Source organism: Lissotriton vulgaris, chromosome 10, assembly GCF_964263255.1.
Source record: "Lissotriton vulgaris chromosome 10, aLisVul1.2, whole genome shotgun sequence".
NCBI lineage: Eukaryota > Metazoa > Chordata > Amphibia > Caudata > Salamandridae > Lissotriton > Lissotriton vulgaris.
This window is the reverse complement of record NC_141698.1, coordinates 880,876,645-880,899,350: the sequence shown is the minus strand read 5'-3', so window position 1 is coordinate 880,899,350 and position 22,706 is coordinate 880,876,645. Positions and strand designations below refer to the sequence as shown.

Here is a 22,706-nt window from a genome sequence, read left to right as displayed (position 1 = left end):
CGACTGAAGAAAAGAACTGGGACAAATATTTTGAAGAAACCTTGACTTATTGTGTTTAAGTAAAGCAATCATCTCCTGTAAATTAGAGGGAACAAAAGGGTCCTAAGTGGGAAGTGTCCTTGTAGCTGAAGATGAAACTTGAGTACAGTGAGACACTGTTTGAGAGTTCTTGATGTTAGTCAGCGATTTGCCTGTTTGACGGAAACAATTTGGGCAAACTCATCACAAAAGGTTGCAAAGAAGTGGGGTTAGTGCAGAGGAATAGCACTAGGTTGGATTGTTGGAATACATAATCTGATTGCAAACAAAAGTAAATGTAGTTCTTTTTGCAGATACACAGTTGATATTTGTATGTATAATGATTTTCCAGATAAGAGTAACTCCGTTTGAGCTCACGCTGTCTAAGTGCCTAGCGTAGATCTCTTAGAGTGCCAGAATACCATTTATTTGCGGCAGTACACTTTCCTAGTTGTAAAAGAATGTTTTTTAACCACAACCTTCATGAGGAAAGAAGTGAAAACCGGATAAAGCTTGTTTCAGAACAACCCCCTCTGATGCACTGATACATTTGCTTCACACTAGTAGCGCTAGGATGCCTCCGGGTAGCTATACACTATATACGTGCTTATAGAATAGAATAGCAGAAACCTTCACTACTGAATTGAGTTAGAAAGTTAGATGTGCGGCAACTCTCGACTGAGTACGTTAAACTCTATCTAGATATACTCTATGTACTAGACAACTAAAATATATGTATGCGAAATGTAGAAAGTGAAAAGGAAAACAGGACTCCAGCCTGGTCCTAATCCTCTCAGAATACCCGTTACTCATCAGTGTATTAATATGAGAAAACAGTCATTGTTATTCTGAGAAAAATGAATTTGATGTTATTTGGATGTGATCGATACATGTTACATCAAAAATTGTATTACAAAAAACACCATGGATTAAGACAATTGGACATGGATGACTTTGATATTTGTAATATTTTATATTTCATAGCAGTCAATAGTCAGATGACTCAGAATACAGGAAGAGACATGTTAAGAATTGCCACAAACCACCCCACATTAAAAAAGGTATTTATAAGACAAGCAGCCTTTAATTTAATTTAATTTAATAACGATTTGTAAAGCGCCTGGTGACCCAAGGGCATCTCCGCGCTATAAGAATTGTAATCCAGTTGAGGGAGAGGGAAAGAGGAAAGACACTTATTAAGGGAATTTATTTAGGGAATAGGTGTGTCTTCAATTTTACAGACTTGGTGAACATTTTATTATCTATCTTCAAAAGCAGAACTATTAGAACTTTAGAAATACCTATCATGATGGCAAAAGGGGCTTTTAATGAAAAAAGTATGTTCCCCCACCTCAATAATGTAAAAATATTTCCCTACATATAACCAAATATTGCCTTTGCTGAGGGAAAATTTAGGGAGTCAAACTTGGAGCCAAAAGCCTTACACAGTCAGTAGCACTTTCTGCCATATTGCTGTAGTGAGCCTGTCCTTTGAAGTTTTAATAAGGACCCACAATGCGGAAGCAAGATGGAAATCTCTCCAGTATCCAACACATTTAGGTGCCTCAAAGAACAGCGACATAGTTATGTTTCTTTTCAATCTCCCAGCAGCCACCTTTGTTGAGCTGCCTCTGGTAGTTGCAGGAAATACACTTTTTAACTCAGACTAACTCAGATATGTGGTTGCCATGGAGAAAAGACGAACCACAGAAACATAGCCTATGTTCGCCTACCCCAATGACCAAAGCAGTAATGTGGATCCTGAAGTAAAGAACTCTTAGATCTAAAATGTATTCTTTACTTTCCTGTGTATGAACTGGCACATGGAAATATGTGGCAAAATCCATATTAACCATACTAAAGGGAAGTATTTTAAGCCCCAAGAAAACATGTATGCCTGAAAACCAATATTATTTCACCAGGCACTAGACACAAATATAGGGCATTCTAGTCCTTTCATATCCCCTAATGCCATTTAATCCTAGCCTGCTGATAAGACCCATAGCATATACACAGCTGTTGTTCTAGCTTCTCACCATTTCTTAAAAAATGTTTATTGGGTTCCACTGGCTATTATCGTGGTTGGCAATACTCACATTTCTGGTAGACATGTTTCCCCACACTTTTTTTCTTTTATTTTCAACAACAGTTTAGTAGAAAATAGTAATTGTTTTAAATTACTCCAGCATTGTTTTTTTTACCTTTAGATTTTACATTCAATAATTATTAGCTGTATTTATTTTTCAAGGGCTGGCGCCTAGATTTCCATGCTTCTCCCTCAGAGTAATCTTTAGTATGCTCAACACTCTTTAGGGAGGCATTTGAAAAGCCTGTGTAGGAATTCTCTAGGAATACTGTTGTGAGAGTTCAGCTGGAACACATACTGATATTTCTAGTCTTTTTTCCACTCCATTAACTGGGAGGGATTTCCATTTACACCAGGTCTCTTCCTCACACGTGAAAAGTTTTGCCATGGCCATACGGGTCATCCAGTGGCACTAGTTTGACCTATGACGTCCTCTCATGACATCTGGCTGAATTTGCCCTGTCCATACTTGTAATCTATATTTATTGCCTGACAATAGCTAACTCAGCCTTATAAATACCGACGCCACCCCAATACTTCTGTCCTTTCGGTGGAATCAACCTACTATTGGACTGACTCTGCTTCTCTCCTAGTGTACTTACAAAACAATCACCTGACACACTGGAGGGAGAGGAATTATATAAATGCAAAATGTGTTCTGCTTTTAAATGAGGGTACCCCATGTTGCCCCAATGAATCTTCCATTACCGAACCCTTCTCCCTGGCAGCTGGTCTATAACGTGTGGACATTTAGCTAGCGTTCAAGATATCCCACTGAGATGCAGTCTCTAGCTGCCTTCCCTCGGGGATCAGTACACGAACTCCACCCCAGAGGAGACCACCGGAATAGCAAGAAAATTAAAATACCCTCCACTTCCAACTAAGCTCTTATGACACCAAGCAAACAAAGCAAGTCATCACAACCTTCCTCAGAGGAGCTCTCTTGTCTCTTAAATCCAAGCATCTATCCATTCATCCTTTTATCCACATGCAAATATCCACAATATTACCTTTACATTCTGTCATCCATTCATTCTTCAATCTATCATTCAGTCTTTCACCATTCCGTCTATTGGCCCATCCGTATTTAAACCTATCCATCCATCTCCAAATCTGTCCATCCATCAATCAATCAATCCACATTTTCACTCTTCCATCTATCCATCCACTCTTTCCCTCATCTATACATCCTTTCAGTCATTCATCCATCCCCCCTTAGACTCCATCCATCTATCCACTTTCACTCTATCCAGCTATCCACCCTTTCACTCATCCTTCCATCTTCCACCCATCCACTCATCCATCTATCCATTTACCCTTCACTCATCCATCCATCTCATCCGTCCATCCATCCATTTTACTCATCCATCCATTCTTTCAGCCATCCATCCACCCTTTTATCCATCCACTCTCCCTTACACTCCTCATCCATTCTTTCACTCATTCATCTATACACCTTTTCATCCATCTAGCCATTCACCCTACCTTTCACATATCCATTCTTTCGCTCAATCATCCATTTACTCTTTCACTCCGTTGATCTTCCCTTTCACTCATGCTATCCATCCTCCATTTACTCAGCCATCCATCTGTTCATTCACTCCTTCATCCACCCTCACTTTCACTTAGCCATCCATCCTTTCACTCACTCACGCATTCATACATCCATCCTCTCATCATCCATCCACCCTTTCCACTCATCCATCCATCAACTCTCCCCATCCATTATTTCACTCATACATCATCTTTACTTTCATCCATCCACCATCCGTTTAACTCATCCATCTATTTTCATCCATCCTTCCATCCACCCTTTCACTCATTCACCTTTGTGTGCCAAGACAGAAGAGGCCCATCAAGAACTCTACACCCGCTGTAGCTGCTAAAGTAGAGGAGACTGTGGTATACCTGGCCTCAAGAAGGACATTGGAGCTCAGGCTGAGCAAGCAGAGTATACGTTAGAACGTAGTCTTTCCAGGACGGTCTGAGAGACATCCCTCCCCTTAAAGAGTTTCTTGCCCTCCTAACAAAGGCTAATGAGATGCGTGACGGCACCGGGGAGGTGGGGGCTGAGACAAACACCATATAAGGGTGCCCCTATGCTTGGTGCAAAAGCACCCTTTCTCTCCTGACTAATGCACAATTTCTGTAACAGGCACAAAAAATAAAGCGATATCTGCAGATGACCTTTAGCCAGTACCGGCCGCTGCTTCTCTCCAGCAAAATCCACCATAACATGCTATTTTTTCTTTTAAGTTAATGTTAGTAGATTTTTTTGCTGCACACAAACGCAAGCACTCATTTGCATGGACTATAAATATGTACAAAGGAATTACTGTATTGTGTGTGTGCGTATATATATATATATATATATATATATATATATATATATATATATATATATATATATATATATATATATATATATATATATATATATATATATATATATATATATACACACACATATTTAGTAACATACTGTAGTTATACTGTTTAATGATTATCTATCTAGCGCAGAGACCGTACTGCTGTAGCTCAGGCTTTCACTGTAGGCATTTCGAGGCCCTTCATTTAAAATATAATGATTTCTCATCTTTATTCTCCCTCCCTTCAAAAGGTTTCACTGCTCCTGATGTTTAACGTTATGCAAAGACGTGTTTCTGCCAATGAATATCGCCTTATGGTTATGCTTCTGCAAATAACCTGCTGTGAGCTGATAAACGGATTAATGCAGCCAAAATTCTTAATCTGTGAAATTACAAATTAAATTCTCATATTAAAAATACCACCCTGAGGTATTTTTTGTGGTTTTAATTCCCCTCTGGTGTTCTGCATATATTGTGCGTGTTAATGACTAGCAGAAGCCTCTCTCTGTTGGCAGCCTGCTGCCGAGTGATAATGTGTAGGCATTTACTTGACTGATACAGCTGGATTAAACCACTGACTGTTAAAGTAAGTGGCAACTGGGCAATAAATCCACATTAGCTGGAAAGCAGTACTACAGAATTTAGATTTCATAGGCTAAAATCCTGGCTCGAGTAAATTGTTCAGTCAAATGGGATTGAGATATCACTCCTACAAAATAATCCGACCCCTCTCCAAAGTAGATGGAGCGCGCACATTAATTAGGGAAATCACTTTGCTTCACACGCGAAATGCATCTCCATGCATCATTAATTAGCAGAAGGCGCCTTTTCAGTTTCCCTGACACAGTACATGGGCCAGGATGCTGTGGGGTGGGGTGGCCAGAGGAGGAAGGGTTTAGAAGTTTGACTGAGGACACCGAAGAAACAAAAATCTGTGTCCAGTACAGTCTCCTTATTAAATGTATAATATCGAGGGGGCAAGTATTTAAGGCTCTCCTGAGAATGTATTTTTAAGGTCTTGCATATATTGATAAATATAAAGTTTATGTTTTCCGAAGGTACTATGAGGCACATGCATCAACCTATTTAGGAAGTGCAAACGGTGCGAATCGGTAAATTCGGCCGTTTGCACTTCCTAAATACGTTTTTGGGATGCATGAAACAATTTTTCAAAATTCGCTTTTTTTTGCATTTCCTAAAAATGCGAATGCATTTAAGGAATCACATTTGTGCGATTCCTTAAATGCAATGCATCATTTTAAAAAAAAATGCGAATTTTGAAATAGGAAGTGCAAATTAACACGAGGTTGACCCTCGTGTTAATTTGCGAAATTGTTTCAAAAAGCACAAAAATGCATTTTGAAAAGTTTCATGTTACAGACACACATGTCCTTAGGACATGTGTGTGCAAAACATGCACTTTAAAATACATTTCAGGGGTGCAGGGGGGGGGGGTCCTTTGGACCCCCCTCTACACCCTTGCAATGCATCAACAAATTGCGATTTAATAAAAAAGGCCCATAGGAATCAATGTAATGCCATTCCTTAATTGCGATTTACAATTAAGGAATCGCAAATTCCGAAATTTAAGAAATCCTAAAAAATGTTAGGATTTCTTGATGCATAGGATTTTGCAATTCCTAAATAGCGATTCCTTAATTTTCTCTATTTAGGAAATGCAAAATCCTAGATTGATGCATGTGCCCCATAGGACTGCAGGAAATTACTCTTGTATGATGCATCAAAATAAGTGTTAATCACCCTTCCTAAATGTATTGTGTGGATACCGAAAGTGGAGCAATTCTGAATGTTTGAGTACCTTCTGCACAATTTACGGTTAGAAAAGAGGTCTTTCAGCCTTTCCGTGAAACAAAATGCATTGGTTTAAATCCTCCAATAATGCATCATAATAGGGAATTCCTTGATCTGCATTGTGAGACACCCAAACAACTGAGCAGTGGCGGTTGGTGGCAAATCACATTGGTGCGGTGCAAAAGTAAACATTTTTCAAAAAATCACTTACCTTAAACTGCGACTTGAGGTTCTCTAGTACGTCCTCATTCTGCAGCACGTCCTCCGAACTAGAAACACACAGCTAGCTCTCCCAGCTAATCAAGATGCTGCTCTAATGCAGTTAAGCAGCATGAGTGAAGAATCTTGATTGGATGGAGCAAGTTGGCTCTAAATTCCAAAAGGCACTGTAAACCTGCCTATACCTGCTCTCCAACCTCTCCAACCTAGAGGCTGGATTGGCGCATATCGGTTTGGCCCATTGCAAACCAACATGCACACTTCAAACTTAAGTGGCCACTCCTCACTGCTGCCAATCAATGGCAGCTGTAACGCACCGGCCCTGTCCTTGCACTCTGTTTGCTCGCAGCAGAGAGTAACAAAATACAATGGCAATAAAATTATTTAATTAGCATTTTATTTTTCACACTTTCTGCTGCAGGGCGGGGGGTGGGGGATTTTGCTCCTCTGCTCCCATGGAGGAGCCACAGCTGCAATTGAGTGTTGCATCTTTTTCCTAAAATTCTTCCGAAGGCGTTGGGTCAATTGTATAAGAACAATGAAAAATTATGGCCCCAATGACGTAGAGTCATATTTAAATGAAATTTATTCCTTCCCAAGGCTTCAAAAGTATCAATTCATGTTCCATGCAGAGGCGATATTGAATCTGTCTCAAAATGGCGGACAGGCTTCGGTCAGCTATTGGATTTGGTGCTCAGTTGCTCACCGATTCGCATGGACTGAAAAGGTGAAGAAATTCCTTCATCTCAGTCTTCTGTTTTGGGGAGACAAAGGTGAACAAAACAAAGTGGTAGAATACGATGGCATTGTCAGGGGTTTGACGAGCCTCTTTGAGCGCCAGCGTTCCAATCTATATTTATTTCGTGACAGAGTAGGATCTACAGAAAACCTTCTGGGGGCTGAGGCTTGCTTAAAAGGCGTCCAGATGATTTCTATGTCTAAAAGATGTGTATTCACACCAATGAGGAGGATTTCAGCACAATCCAGCTAGGTTGTTACAGTACGTTGCCAGACTTCCGGAGCCTGGGGTTTTAACATTTTCTTCTTCAGAGCCACGGATTTTTTTTTAAAGGATGTAAATACTTCATAATATTCCAAATGTAATTGAATACATCTGTACTTCATGGAACATGTTCAAGGAATGTGCTTTTGTTTCATGGGAGGCGAACGCCAGAGCTGTTTATGAATAGCTGAAGGATTCATAGTTAATAAAATGATGTTCAAGTCTTTTCTTGTTACATTTTAATGCCACAAGTCTACCAATTACTCTCCATTGTTCCCGGGCTTTTGAACACCAATGCTTCCCAAAGTTATCTTCCCTAAAGATATTTGTGGATGTCGCGGTATAATATGTTGCGGCTTAATAATTCGAGGAAAACTAATTAGAAAATATCTCACATAGCGGGTAGACCCCCCCCCCTCTTCCCCAGTTACGTGGCTGACAGTTTCTAGAGCTTCCTTAGCTAATGGAGTTTTTGGCAGAATATAACACGCAGATATGCTGAGCAGCAACCAGCAGAAAAAAACTAGAACACAGCCAACCTTCAAACTTATAAAACTGAGTTCAGCCTTAAACCCAGTAGTGGATTTTACAATAACAATCAGAAGTACATTTACTTAAAACATATTCCATCAACAATTATCGCCACCTACCATCTGTACATTTGGAAATCTTTCAAAATTGAACTAAGAGATGCTAAAGTATAAAATCGATAGTCAAAAGAGACTTTAAGATGGACCAAATATTGTCCCTTGAAAACGCTGCACTGATTTCTGTGCAGTTAATATATTTTCATCTATTGTCCTTTCTCACTAGTCATAATTTTAAAACGAAGAACTTGAAATTAGGGGCTAGATGTACGAAGCCTTTTTACAGTCGCAACAAATCATGCCGATTGCGAACGCAGAAAGGCTTTTTCTGAAGTATCAAGCCCAACTTGCGATAGGTAACACATTACCGAAATTGGTTTGGAACCTAATAGTGTCCCTTCTAAATACCAAAACATTGTGGTATGTACTAATGTTTTGTGACCGAAATACGGCCACAAGACATTCGTACTTTGCCACCAACTCAAAGCTGGTGGTAACCCATTCGCAAATGGGAAGAAGTCCCCTTGGTTAGTGTCTATGGAGTTTTGAGAAAATTCACATGAAGGGAATCTGAAAACGAAAGATGCCCCCATTCATTCAATGTGTTATTGTCAGGTACCATTGACCATAATTTATGTTACTGTTTTGAGGAGAAGCAAACAATGTTTTTAAAAGCATAGGAGCACTACATGTGCAGGGTTGGTTCACCAAGTGCCCTTGATTTAACTCCAATTAAAGAGTGAGTCCTCAGCATCATGAGTATTTGGTCTTAGTTTTTGAAACCTCACAGGAGATGCTGAAAGGTGAGTTCGAGAAAAAATGTTTTAATTGGTGCTGCAAATGCTTTCAAACATTATGTCTTTCTTGATAAAGAACAAGATATTGACACATATGAAGACAAAGCATCCGGTTTGTTAGACAATGATGCACTTCCAGATGAGCAATCCGTGAATCATGGAGGTCAATAAAGGAAGCCATAACACCAAGACCTGCAACTCAGCCTGTTACCCTGCTACCCACTTTGCACTACATCCAATGGGTTAGCATAAATCTTTCCACAAGCTCAGAAAAGTGTAGAGGCCTACATTGTTTTACCTGTCTTTAATGAAGTCATGTTCAATGCCCAGACGGAGACCCAGATGACTGACACTACCTGAGAAACCAAAGTAGGAGAAACTCGGTTAGATGTACGACTGTTTTTTTGCATGAGCAAATGGGTTTGCAACTCATTTGCACATGCACAAGACAAATGGCCCATGTACTAACTCTATTTAGTGAGTCGCAAATGATTTGAGACTCGCTAAATAGGATTAGCGATTTGCTATTAGGAAGGGGCGTTCCGTGGGCATAAGTATTTCAGTGACTTTAGATCCTATATTAAAGGCACAATAAAAAAAATTGCTATTAATTGGCAGTGATTTTGGTCTATCTGTAGAGCATTCATACAAGAAGGGTTCTATTTCATCATAGCAATCAATATAGGGATCCTTTTTTGGGGGCTGGGTTTCACAGAGTCAAGGTGCAGGGTCCATTGTAAGACATTCACTACATATCAAAATCCAATATCCACATGCTGGACCTTTCTATTGATAATTTTTTCATATATTTATATATATTTTATATATTTTTTATATTGAGTAATGACAATTTACACAGTAAATTTAATTCAATGCTCACAATGATCAGATGGCACAGACGTTGCTTACATCACTGTTCGAGATATCAGACGAACAGAGATGAATACTGTCGGGCAGGAGGAAGTGGAGATTCGTGCATAAAGGTGAAAAAGCCTATAACAGCATGGTGCTATGTGTGCAAAAAAAATATATAGTTATTCAAGAACGTTACAAAAATACGGGGGGGGGGGAAAGCCCGCTCCCATACCCAATGTGAGGAAAGGAGAACTGAAAAATAGATCAGGGAAATGTTTATCCTTTGGTCTGGGAGGCGGGAGGCGAGGGAGGGGGGCGTAAAGCAACTGCACCTAACAGATAATGCACTAGATGAGTGTAGGGAGGTGTCGCAGTTAGGCAGTGGGCGGTGGCGCATCTAGGGGGGCATCCACATTCTGGGGGGCAGATTAGAATTCAGCTATTAAAGCGTCCAAGCTGGTAGAGATGGGATATCTGCGCAGGCCTCTGATAGCCCTTTTGTGTGAGGCCACACTCTTGGCCTGGTCCCAAGTGCACTCAAGCAGAGAGCAGATGGGGGAGTCCAGGATGTTCTGCCACTCTTTGTCGGTGCAAGGGCAGCCTAGTTTGCCATCCCAATGAAGTCTCATGGAAGTAAGTTTGACTGCTGCATGTGTACTCAAAGAGCTGGTAAGCCAGAGTATTAAGTGGCGACCAGTGTTCGTGACATGCAAATATTGGACTGTAAGTTGTGATCCAGTGCATTCCCAGAACCCTAATAAGGGAAGCGTCTAGCAGAAATTGCCCGGAAGAAGCCCAGCTTCTGTGATGAGTTCCTCCATTGGGAGAAGAGTACCATCCTGATATAGATCCCCAGAGTATGGAGAGCCGCCTACTGCTAGACACTCACCTCTGCTAGGGAAGTCACCATCCCTCCTCCCCATGATGTAACCAGCAACGAAAGTAGTGGAGCATATGGTGTCGCTGTCCAGGTAAGGAAAAGGAACCGTTGGTAGCAGCGGCATGCTACTCGCAGAAGACTGGATTGGTGTAATGATGCTCCAGAAAATGGGTGGAGAGGTGCAGCATGTCTGTCATGTTCCATTGGGGGGGGGGGGAAGCAGTCATAGTGTAAGCCAGTTGGCGGCCCAACAACCACCAGGCTACCCATTGTATTTGAGAGGTCAGATAACAGTGGTCAAAATTCAGCATTCAAATCCTCTTTGATCAGCCGGTAAATAAAACTTACCAAACGCAACCCTGTGGGGTGTGCCATACCAGATGAAATTACCTGTCAGCAACTCCAGTGAGGGGAAGGGGGGCTTGGTGACATGAAGGGGGAAGTTATCAAAGAAATATAGTCAGCAAGGCAGCATTACCATTTCTGTGAGCGCTATGTAGCCCACCACTGAGATCAGCAGGAATCTCGAGACTGTCATCTGTGACTGTAGTCGGGCTACCCTCAAAGAGGTCAGCTGATCTACGGTAGCCTTGAATGCCCAGGTAGAAAAACATGACGGGTTGCCATATCAATAGGGTGCCATTGATTTGAAGTAAATTGAGGTGTTGGGTGGGAAGAGCCAGGATCTAGCCCAGTGGTCCCTAAGAACAGAGAGCTCCGCAAACCTATTAAGTGTCAGTGTTATCTCCATTGGGACGTCATAAATGTCCCTGAGGTAAAGAAGCATGCCATATTCATGAAGGGAAACTGAATGCAGATCGTCGCTCAACGGTATATCCCAGTGCAGAACCCACTCCTGAATAACATGTGCCAGTGACTCCATTGCTAATAAAAAAGAGTAGAGGTGGTAGCGGGAATCCCTGACAGGTCCCTCTGTGGCTCGGTATCAGGTCACATATGTAGCAGCTTGTGTTTACTCAGGTCAATGGATGGGTATATAGGAGCTTGACCAGATGGATAAAAAGAGCTCCTAGGCCATACGTCAAACAGATAAGCCCCGGCCAACTAATCAAAGGTTTTTTCCAAGTCTAGCACCAAGCAACCTGCCTTCTGCCAAATGGGAGGGACATACGCTATCACACGGAAAGTCTGCGCAGGTTGAGAGAGGTGTTTCCGGCTGACACAATTCCGTTTTGATATTGGTGTACAAAGCTTGGAACGAAAGGCGATAGGTGATCTGCCAGTTTTTTATTTATTTATTTAAAGAGTTTTATATAGCGCTGGTTAGACCCGGAAGTATCAGAGCGCTTTACCTGAGAAACAACAATGTAACAGAAAAAATTCAACAATAACACAATAAATCCTAAAAATTAGGCAATACAATTAGGAGGGGAGAGAAAGGAGAGAGAAAAGTAGTGAAGGGGGCAGGGGAGGTGAGAGAGGGAGGATAAGGGAAGAGACAATACGGAGAGACGGAAAGAAGTCTGTCTAAAGACCGACAAGGTAGGTGAAGACCAAGGAGGGAATCCACGGCCCATCTCACCTATAGCTAAACCAGGTAGCTCCATCGGGCATCAGACAAAAAAGTTCAGTCTCAATACATTGAGAGAGGGCAGAAGGAGAGACATAAATAGAGGGAGGATGTGGTAGGAGACGACAGGAGGGACGAAAGGAAGTGCAACAATGTGGTTTAACAGTATAACAGAAAAAGATCAACAATTACACATTACGTTAAACCATCAGCAATACATTAGGAGAGAAGAGGGAAAAGAGGGAAGAGAGGGAAAAGACGTGGGGGATAGGTGAGGTGAGAACGTGAGAATAAGGGAAGAGACAACCGTAGAGACGAGAGGAAGTCTGTCTAAAGATCGACTGGGTAGGTGATGACCAAGGAGGGAATCCACGGTCCATCTCCCCTATAGCTAAACCAGGTAGCTCCATCGGGCGTCAGACAAAGTAGATCGGTCTCAAGAGTCGAGGGAAGAGGTTCGCAGAAAACAGGATGGGAGGGAGAAACGTGAGAAAGACTAAGGAAAATCTGCCCAAAGACCGGCTGGGTAGGTGACGGTCGAGTCGGAAGTCCCAAAACCCATCTTCTCTATAGCTATCAGGTAGTTCCACCGGGCTATGGCCAAATAGCTAGGTCTCAAACGGAAACATTTAAATAACATGGCGGGCAAAATAAATGGAGCGTAGAGAGTGGGGAACAGGGAAGGTGAGAAAGGGAGGATGGGGGAGGAGACAACAAGGAGAGACGAAATGAAATCTGTCTAAATGCCAACTGGGTAGGTGATGACCAAGGAGCGAATCCGCGGCCCATCTCCTCTATAGCTAAACCATGTAGCTCCATTTGGGCATCAGACAAAATAGTTCAGTTTCAATACACTGAGAGAGGAGAGAAGTAGAGATATAAATCGAGGGAGGCAGCGCGAAGAGACGACAGGAGAGACGAAAGGAAGTCTGGCTAAAGACCGACTGGGTAGGTGACGTCCAAGTAGGGAATCCCCGACCTGTCTCCCCTATAGCTAAACCAAGTAGCTCCATCGGGCATCAGACAAAACAGTTAGCTCTCAAATGACGCAGGAAATTCACCGGTAAACAAGGTGGGGACTAGGGCAAGGACAGGTGAGGGCAAAGGTTTTATGTAGCGCTGGCTAGACCCGGGGGTATCAGAGCGCTTTACATGAGGTTCCACAAATTACAAAATTACATCAGTTACGATTTACATCAGTTGCTAGACACAAATTACAAGAGCATAGAAGACGAGATGAGTGAAGTGTGGATGGGAAGGGGGTAAGGGTAAAGGGGTAGGAGGGAGGTACGGTAGAGAGACAAAGGAAAGTCTGCCCAAAGTCTGGCTGGGTAGGTGACGGTCGAGTGGGAAGTCCCAAAACCCATCTCCTCTATAGCTAACAGGTAGCTCCACCGGGCATTGGCCAAATAGTTAGGTCTCAATGGGAAAACATTTAAAGCCAGATGCAGGTCGCCAATTACCGGTCGGTAACGGCGGAATTCGGCCGTTACCGATCGGTAATTGGTTTTCGAGATGTAGGGGCCAATATGTTACAGATTCGGTAAATTTACCGAAACGGTAAATTTACTGAATCTGTAAAATACCGAATCGATAATTTTACCGATTCGGTAAAACCCAGATGTAGGTAGCACTGTTTAGAGTGCTACAGGCCTTCAGAATTCGGTATTTTCCCACCCAATCCAATTGGGTGGTAAAATACCGAATCCAGGTGTGCATGCACACCTAGCCATGTGACAGACAGACATGCCCTTAGGGCATGTCTGTGTGCCACATGGCACACATGCCTGTATTTGGGGTGCTAGAGGGTGTCAAAGTGACACCCCCTGCACCCTTGCTGAAATCGGTATTTACCGAATCTGTAAATACCGATTCGATATTGCCCATTGATTCCTTTGGGCTTCAAGGCCCATAGGAATCAATGGGCAATACCGAATCGGTATTTACAGAATCGGTAAATACCGATTCAGAAATACCTACATCTCCCACCCTCTATTTTACCACTTCTTAAATACCGAATCGGTATGATTCGGTATTTAAGAAGTGGTAAAATAAAATGACCTACATCTGGCCCATAGAGAACATAGAGGGCTAAATAAATGGAGCGTAGAGGGGTAATGAGGTAGGGTAAAGGGGTAGGAGGGAACATATGACAAAGAGACGCAAGAAAAATCTGCCCAACGTCCAGTTGGGTAGGTGATGTCCGAAGGGGGAAAGTCCACAGCCCATCTCCTCTTTAGCCACCAGGTAGCTCCACCGGGCATTGGCCAGAAAACTAGGTTTCCACGGTCGGGGGTAAGTTCACTGATTTAATATCTGGATGGGGGAAAGGTGAATGTCAAATTAAATATCTCAAAGTAGGAGCACAACATGGAAGGGACTACAGTGGCAGCCATGTAGGGGTCAGGCAAGGGGTCCTGCGTCAATCATCGCCTGAATTTGTCATTTGGTCCATCAGACAAGTACGATAATGCCCAGCAGGCATCTGCCAGAACATCAGTGTCATTCACAATGAGGAGCCAGGATAGCACAGCAAGAGAGGGTGAGACCTTCGGGCACTCAGGAGGAGGGTTTTTCCCTCGGCAAAGGTTCGATAGAGCCCACACTGCATTTCTGGTCATTGTGAGGCGATTCTGCTTTGTATTAGACTGCAACATCCTGCCGCCTTTATTACAGTTGCTTTCATAGTCTCTGCACACAGTGCTGTCTCCAGCAATGTTACCAAAAGTCCAGACTACCTGTTCTTGGACATCTTCAAACTCTGAGCTGAGCAGCTCGATGAAAACTGGTACAGCCCCTGATTGAATAACGATGTGGGTCTGCAGAGAAATTCCTGATGCAATATTTGTCAGTACCCAGGCAGATTCGAACTGTAATGTACAGTTTTCTATCCTCTTGAGGAATTCCACAAATCTGGCCACAACCCCAGGAGTACCGATGACTTCATCAATAGGAGGATTCGGTTCTTTAGATAAGAGTTTTCGAAATTTCTGCGTGGCTGACAACTGCTACTCTGGGTTGGTTGTGGAGGAGTGTGGCTCACTGATTAGAGCGGCAGACCCTGATGCAGAGGTCTGGCCCGGGACCAGCGTTCAATTCACGACGCGGCAGGGTCCTGAGCCCAAAAATGTCCACGGATTCGATAATTCTCGCCTCTGTGCCGATTCTAATCATGGGGTCCCACGCTGCAACTCTGGGCAATAGTTGCTTAATCTCCACTACGGCGGCCCATGCGCTGCGGGATGCCTGGCTTTCACCTTGGGGATGCCCATTAGGGGTTATCTCACACGGAAACGCCAGGACGGGTTCCCAAGGCAAGCGCCTTGATGCCTTCGGGTGATACGTGCGCTATATAAATCGCAATACATTTACATTTACATTTGGTTGAGAAAACCATTTCAATCATATCAGCAGTAATGGTGCCAATTGCAGCAAGATCCATGTTATTGATTTGTGCTTCATGAAATCCTCCATCAGGCATGCCTTCTTCCTCAGTTTCTTCTGCACACGCAACATTTCTTCGTTTGAAAAGCTGATCTTCACGCTTCTGTTTGAGCAGCTGAAGCCCCTCTTCTTCACGCCGCCGCCTCATTTCATCAGTATTCAAAGACTTGTTCTTATAACTCTTCAGACGGACGTTCTCTTTCGCTGGAGTAGTCATTTTGATACACCAATTGGGTGGCAATCACTGCTGGGCCGCCGAGATCGGGCCGGATAGCAGCTAGCACAGCATCAAGCAGACTGCAGATCTGGGACACACGGAAAGCGGTCCACGCCGGGCAGCCGATCTCCGGGTTGCAAAATGGCACAATAATTTAAATGGTGCACTTTACTCTCCAAGAGTTGGTTCAGCTTGTTCCAGCGCAAAGTTGATTACAGGGGCAGATTTCGGCCAGAAAGGGGGCAGTGAAGTGAAAGCTGCAGATTTAAGGCTCTCCGGACAGCCGAACAGCAAGCAGACTATTAAGTGGTGCCGGAGACCGGATGGCGAAGCGTTGGCGAACTGCAGCTCCTCTGCGGGAGAGAGGTAGGCACGCCAATGTTAGGAAACATTAAAACAATTTAAAAAAATAAAATTAAAAAATCGATTTACAGACCAGGTGTTGGTTGCAGGGCTACGGCCAGTTCATCCAGGACGATGGATGAAGGCAGCAGGGGACCCTCCACTGAGCACCTGAGGCAGGCACCAGAGTTCCAACCGATGGCATCTGCACACCGGGTGCAAGTATTTTGTAATCCCCGTTAAGGGGCACCAGTGGTCGATTTTGGTAGTGGTATAAGTAGTGCTTTGCAGAGTGAAGGGGGAGGAAAGTGACTGACATGGTCTCGTCATATAGTGTTTTCAAGAGTGGGACAAGAACAGGAGTGTACGATTTATAAAATTGAGACGGAAGCCCGTCTGCAACTGGGGTCTTGCCATACATGTACAAGCACGTTGAACCCTCAGAGTTAAGTAATTGTGTGGCAATGAGCATTATAATGAAAAACCCCTTCCAGGCCAGAGCACAGAAGCATCATTTAGGTTGCAGGTAGGAAGTCACATGCAGGTCCACCACCAGGGCTGGAGGGCAAATCTAGGAGGTGACTTCTAAAGCAGTCCCCATCTTGGTGGGTGCCTAGGTCAGTGGGCCCCCAGAGCCCCAGAGAGAGCAGCAGATAATTGCCATTCTAAGGACAGTATGGGGAGATGGGCAATTTGTGATTACCATAACCCATCTGACGAGTCGTCATCCAAAGGCCAGGGTCATCCAGTGGGGATAAGCCTCAGTATCATGGAAGCAGACATGGGTGGAAAAAAAGTGTCAGCCGGCGTCAGCCCCCAGTCAGCGGGCCACACAATGACCAGATCACAAGCACCAGCTGCGCTCAGGTAGAAAAACACATTCACTACAATGCGGCATAGAAGGGGAACGTCCCTTCCAATGGCCAAGCGCGCCAGTGGAGCGTCTGTGGGCAATTTAAGCGATTGGGGGTCTGTCACCTAGAATCAATGTTACCTCAAAGGGATTTCACATCTGGGTCTGCAGTCTTTATACACAACCAAAATAGCCAGCAACAACACAAGTCCCAAGGGACAGAATTGAGTCCTCTGTAAGTGAAACATCATGCTTCGCTACTAAAACAGTTTAATAGCAAGGATACCATTAATGCTTGTCAATGTCCAATGAAGCTAAAAAGGATATCATCTGCTGTTCAAGAAGTCACACTGGGTGGCATGGCAAAACCGAGCCAAAGAGGGCAACATGTTGAGTAGCCATCATCAATGGTGGATTTAGTGCCATCTCCATCTGTGTCCGAAAGCGGAGTTGGGCCTTAAAACACTGCATCTGCCCACAATCAATAATGGGATTTTTACAGCGCACTACTCACCCGTGAGGGTCTCAAGGTGTTGGGGGTGGGGGAGGGGTAATCGGGCAGCTCAGTCATTCGAAAAGCCAGGCCTTGAGGCTCTTCCTGATTACTTGCAATGTGGGGCATCATTTGATCCTGAGGGGAGTTCGTTCCAGGTCTTGGATATGGTGTAGGAGAAGGATCTGCCTCCCGTTCTGGCTCTGTGGATGCGGGGGATTTGGCCAAGGCTAGGTCAGCGGAGTGGAGGTTTCTGTTGGGGCGTAGAAGGAGATAAGTTTGTTGAGGTATTGAGGTCCGGTGTTGTGGAGAACTTTGTAGGCATGTTTGAGCAGCTTGAAGGTCACTCATTTTTCGACGGGGAGCCAGTGGAGGTCTCGTAGGTGCTGGATGCTGAGGACGAGTCTGGCTGTGGCGTTCTGGATAATCTGGAGTTTGTGGAGTACATATTTGTTAATTCCGGCATAGTAGTCCAATCTGCCGGTGATGAGTGTGTGGGTGACTTTTTTTTTGGATTCTGGGGGATCCATTTGAAGGTCTTGCAGAGTATGCGTGGGGTGTTGAAGCATGTGGAGGATACAGCGTTGATCTGTCAGTTTATGGTGAGGAAGGAGTGGAGAATGATGCAGAGGTTGTGGGCGTGGTCCATGGGAGTTGGAGGGATGCCAAGGAAGGGTGGCCACCAGATGTCATCCCACGTGGAGGGGGTGGATCTGAGGAGGAGGACTTCCATTTTCTTGAAGTTGAGCTTCAGGCAGCTACTACTCATCCAGGTTGTGAGGCTCACGGCACAAGCTTTCTTTCCCTAAAATTATCTGCTCCAAGTCGGTCAAACGTCGCATCTGGGAGGCCTGCACTGGCTGGTGACTTAACCGATGACACCAGCCAAAGTCTGCCGCCAGCTGGCACAATGGAGTAGAGCCCTCTATCCCACAGTGTTACACTCTATCACAGGCCTCCTTAGGATATGTGAAGAAGTCGGTCATGCCCCCCACCAGAACTTGGAGCTGCACTTGATGGCAAGGAATGAGCTACGTTGCTGCTGCAGCATCAGCTTGCAAGAGGAAAAAAATCATTATTTATACATTGTCCACCACCAGATTGTCGAGTTTAAGGGCCTCTTTCAAGATAAGTTTGCGATGTTTGTAGTGCAGAAGTTGGCTGGATGGGCCGTTCAATTGAAAAGAATGGCTACAGAGCAGGGTAGGAGACAATAGTGTGATAGCATAATCCAGGTAGGCTACTGCTCCCTGACCCTCCGCTTTCTCAGTTAACCGACAACAAAAGTTTTTTCTGAGGGAGCGGCCTTCGTCATCCTAGGATCTCTCCTCCAGCACGCAAAAATTATCACATAGTGTGCTCAGCCGGGTCTGTGTATCTTGAGTTTGCGGCTGAAGAGCAGCCAATGACCGCTCCACAGTGTGGACTTTGTCAGTAAGTTTATGGTGGTCATCGTACAGCAGTATGAGGTCTGTCTAAACTGCATCAATTTTATTCTTTAGAGAGACTCAGGAATACTCTATGACTCCCAGGACAATGTCCAGTTTATGGTCAATGGAGGGGAACCCTCATGGGCAGTCTGAAAGTCAACTTTTTCTATGGCTATCTATCGCCACTGGTCACTGTGATTTAATCCTGTGGGGTCAGAGTGATCTCATATGCTGATGACACACAACTGGAGTTTTCATTTAGAGATCACTCTGACACTAGTGTCTCCAACTTCAGACGCTGCCTGAGCAACATCTCCTCTAGGATGTCACGTAACACTCTCAGGCTCAACTCGGACCATACCGAGGTGCTGTTTTTTAATCAAAAAATTCCCCCTCCACCCTTATTATGGTGGCCACCTGAGTTGAACCCTCCCCCTACACCGGTGAATTTTGCTAGGAATCTTGGTTTTCAATTTGACAACGAATTGTCCTGCAAGGCTCAAATAAATAAGGTGACTTCTCCGTGCTTTGGCAAGCTTTGCATGATTGGTAAAATTCTCCCTTTTCTTCCCGTTGACACTCGTAGGACCATTATTCATGCCCTTATAACATCACAACAGCCTGTATGTTGGAGCGCCAGCCTATTTGGTCAAACGTTTGCAGATTGTACAGAATGCGGCAGCAAGGATGATATGTAACATCCCTTACCGTCACTCAATTTCTCCTCACTTAAAAAGCTAGACTGGCTGCCCGTGACTAGCCGCATACAGTTCTGGCATTTAGAGCAATGCAGGGTCAAGGGCCTGCTTATCTGAGAGCTAGACTTAAGCATGCCCAGTCCAATCAATCACTTCGATCGAACCATCTATGCCTCTTACGTACTCCCCGATTTCATCGCTCTAGAATGGGAGGCAGCGCTTTTGCTCACTGCTCAATCTTTGAACAGCTTGCCATTGTCTCTCTGTATGACTGAATCGGAATGTCTATTTCGACGCAATTTAAAAACCTGGCTGTTTTCCAACACTTAGCCGCTTAGAGACACTTAAAATTGCCTACCGTCCGTAGCGCAGAGACACCCCTGTTGGGGGTAGCTGTGCGCTTTATACGTTTCTAAATAAATAAATAAACTTCTTGTAAAACCAATGTGGGCAGTGCTGATGAGTGCAGCGAGTGCAGTCAGTTCCAGAACGCAGATGCTCCTAAACCAACAGAGGTAATGACCCGAGTTGGAGGGAGGAAGGTGCACCTCAATGGGTGAGGACCGCCTTGCAAGTGCCAAGGATGGATGCAGCACCTCACAGCACGAGCACCCCAGTAAGCGGAGCAATCTGCAACCCACTGCAATGCCCAGTCAGGGGCTCGTGGGCTTGCCAGTGGATTCTGGGGTACAGGATGCAGGTCAGGTAGTGTCCATGTGCCGGCCACAGGCTTGGTGTCCATTCAGGAGAAGAGAGGGCACGTTAGTGGTCATGGGCCCGTTTGTAAGTGCCTTGATACAAGACAGCAACGTGCAGCACTAGCAGCCCAGTATGCAAGATGGTACACAGATCACCACCAGTGGCAGAGTGCAGGCTTAAGCTCTTGGCCACACTCTGAACAGTTTGCAGCACCTCTGCCATACCCGACTCACCATGTCTCCAGCCTCCACTGTGGCCTGTGTTCTTTTCCCACACCATCAGTCTCCACTCAGAACTAGAACCAGCCATGGAACCCAGGTCAGAATCAGTCCTGGTCAAAGGCTCCCCCCAGTTTTTCTCTGCAGGGCATTCCAAAACAGCACTCAGCTCATATGCTGGCCAGCACAGGACCCCACACCACCACACCCGGCGTCTTCGCAGCCTCAGCTTCTCAGGCTAGGGCATGTATCTTCTCTGGCTGGTGGACCGCTCAGCCCCAACTTGGCTCCATCCCTTCTCGGGTCCCCCTTCTCCAGCAACGGATGGGCAAGTGAGGGCCTCGGTGGGCAAGTGAGGGTCTAGGCCAGCAATCCTTACTCAGGGAAATCTTTAAGTCCAAAGCCCCAACACCGTGCCTCCCCATTGGGGGACCTCAGGGAGCCCAGCGACCTTACCCCCAGCCCGCTCACCTGTCCCTGATTCACAAGATCATCAGCGTGAGGTCCGCCGTCCCAAGCTTTGAGGCATTCAGGGATCTCAGGGTGGGAAAAATATCTATGAGTCTGTCCCTCACTTAAACCACTCCTGTTGAAGGGCACCGCTGGTGTTCTCGCTTCGTGGCCACAGCATGAGAGGAGCACCTTATCCACCTGCTGGGCTGCCAATGATCATGGCCACTGGGCTAAGCTCTAGGCCCCAGTGCGCCGCGACACACAGTAGCTAAGGCCCCGGGCCACGAGGCATGCGCCAACAGTTTGGGTCACCTACATCACTACCCCAAGGTTGCCACCGCCCAGTTAGACATTCCCTGGGAGCCAGAAGGGTTGATCGCCACCAGTGCAAGGAGGATGCAGGCAGATAACTGGGTTCCATGCAGAGCTCCTTCATATAGCATCAACCATCTTGAATACTTAAGCCACAACCCCTGCACCTATTTGATTGTTGAATAGTCTCTTTCAAAGAGTGACGGGAAATGTGTAAAATAGGCAATCAGATTTTCACTGCTACTGTTCTGTGACAGGCAGCAGGCAGTAAAGTTGCCAGAAGATTGGGAGAGGAGAAAGTTGGATGTGAAAGAGTCATCGGCGGCTCCTCCGCTAAGGCGGAGAACCGTCCCCCGACATGAAAAATAACATGATAATAAAATAACGTTATTAAAATTTAATTTTTACGGTACTGACACAGTTTGATTTAGGGGCTGGGCTGTCAGCCAGAAGAGGGAGGAATGGTGTGTGCACTTAAGTTGCGCATGACCATTTGGACTGCCATTTCGGGCCGGCCAAACTGCCATGCACACTTTGCATGTTCTCCAACCAGGCTCCATTACAGCCTGGGTGGAGAACCTGCCCATGCTCCCACTCCCTCTGAGCGCCGATCCACAGCGCTCAGACCAATGCGTTGTGATTGGCTAGGGAACTTAAGTACTTCCTGTTCCTGCCTCATCGAAGTAAGAACGCAGGACAGTAGGCTGTGGTCAGGTAAGTGCAATTCTCTTTTTTTTTTAACACTCCCCGCCTGCCCCTCCCTGCCCCCGCCTTTACTGCCCACCCCACCACCATGGCCCCATAGCAGCCACCACTGGACAGAGTACAAGCAAAGAGGCTAAGGCTGAGAAGCTAACACTCAGGATGAGGAGGAGGAGCAGAACATAGGTGAAATAAACCAACATAGTGAGCTGGAAGAGAAAAGAATGGAAGAACTGAGAAACTTTATCCAGCTAAGTTAAATGGCAGCTGTAGGAAGGTAGGATCCTTCTGCGTGGTTACCCCCACTTTTATTCCAGGTGCTGTGAGGGTTTCCGACTAGTCTGACTGGGATCCTGCTAATCATGACCCTAGTCTATCTTCTTTTCCGCCTAAATTGGTTTGGTAAGTACTTAAGTGTACACCAGTGTCAAATCTGAGATGTACCTATCAGTCCTAGTATATGTTAAAAAAGAACACAGGGCATAGGTACACCAAGGGTCCCCCATGGGTTGAAGCGTGTATTATGCCACCCATGGGAGACCACTCAATTGGTAACTACAGGCGTGCCATTGCAGCCTGCGTAAGCTGCTGCTAGCACCACTAACGAAAGATATAGGTTTCCCTATAACTCAGGTCACCGCACTTAAAACCTATAAGTCACCCCTAAGGCAGGACTTTCAATATTGAA

General features: G+C 45.0%; 1 protein-coding gene and 1 pseudogene across 4 annotated transcripts in view; both read right to left on the bottom strand.

Annotated features, from left to right (window-relative positions):
* The window catches only part of CDK14 (cyclin dependent kinase 14), a 2,039,605-nt gene that overhangs the window by 360,117 nt on the left and 1,656,782 nt on the right, over positions 1-22,706 (bottom strand). The window lies entirely within an intron of this gene.
* On the bottom strand, positions 14,584-15,818 carry LOC147688942 (importin subunit alpha-5 pseudogene; annotated as a pseudogene).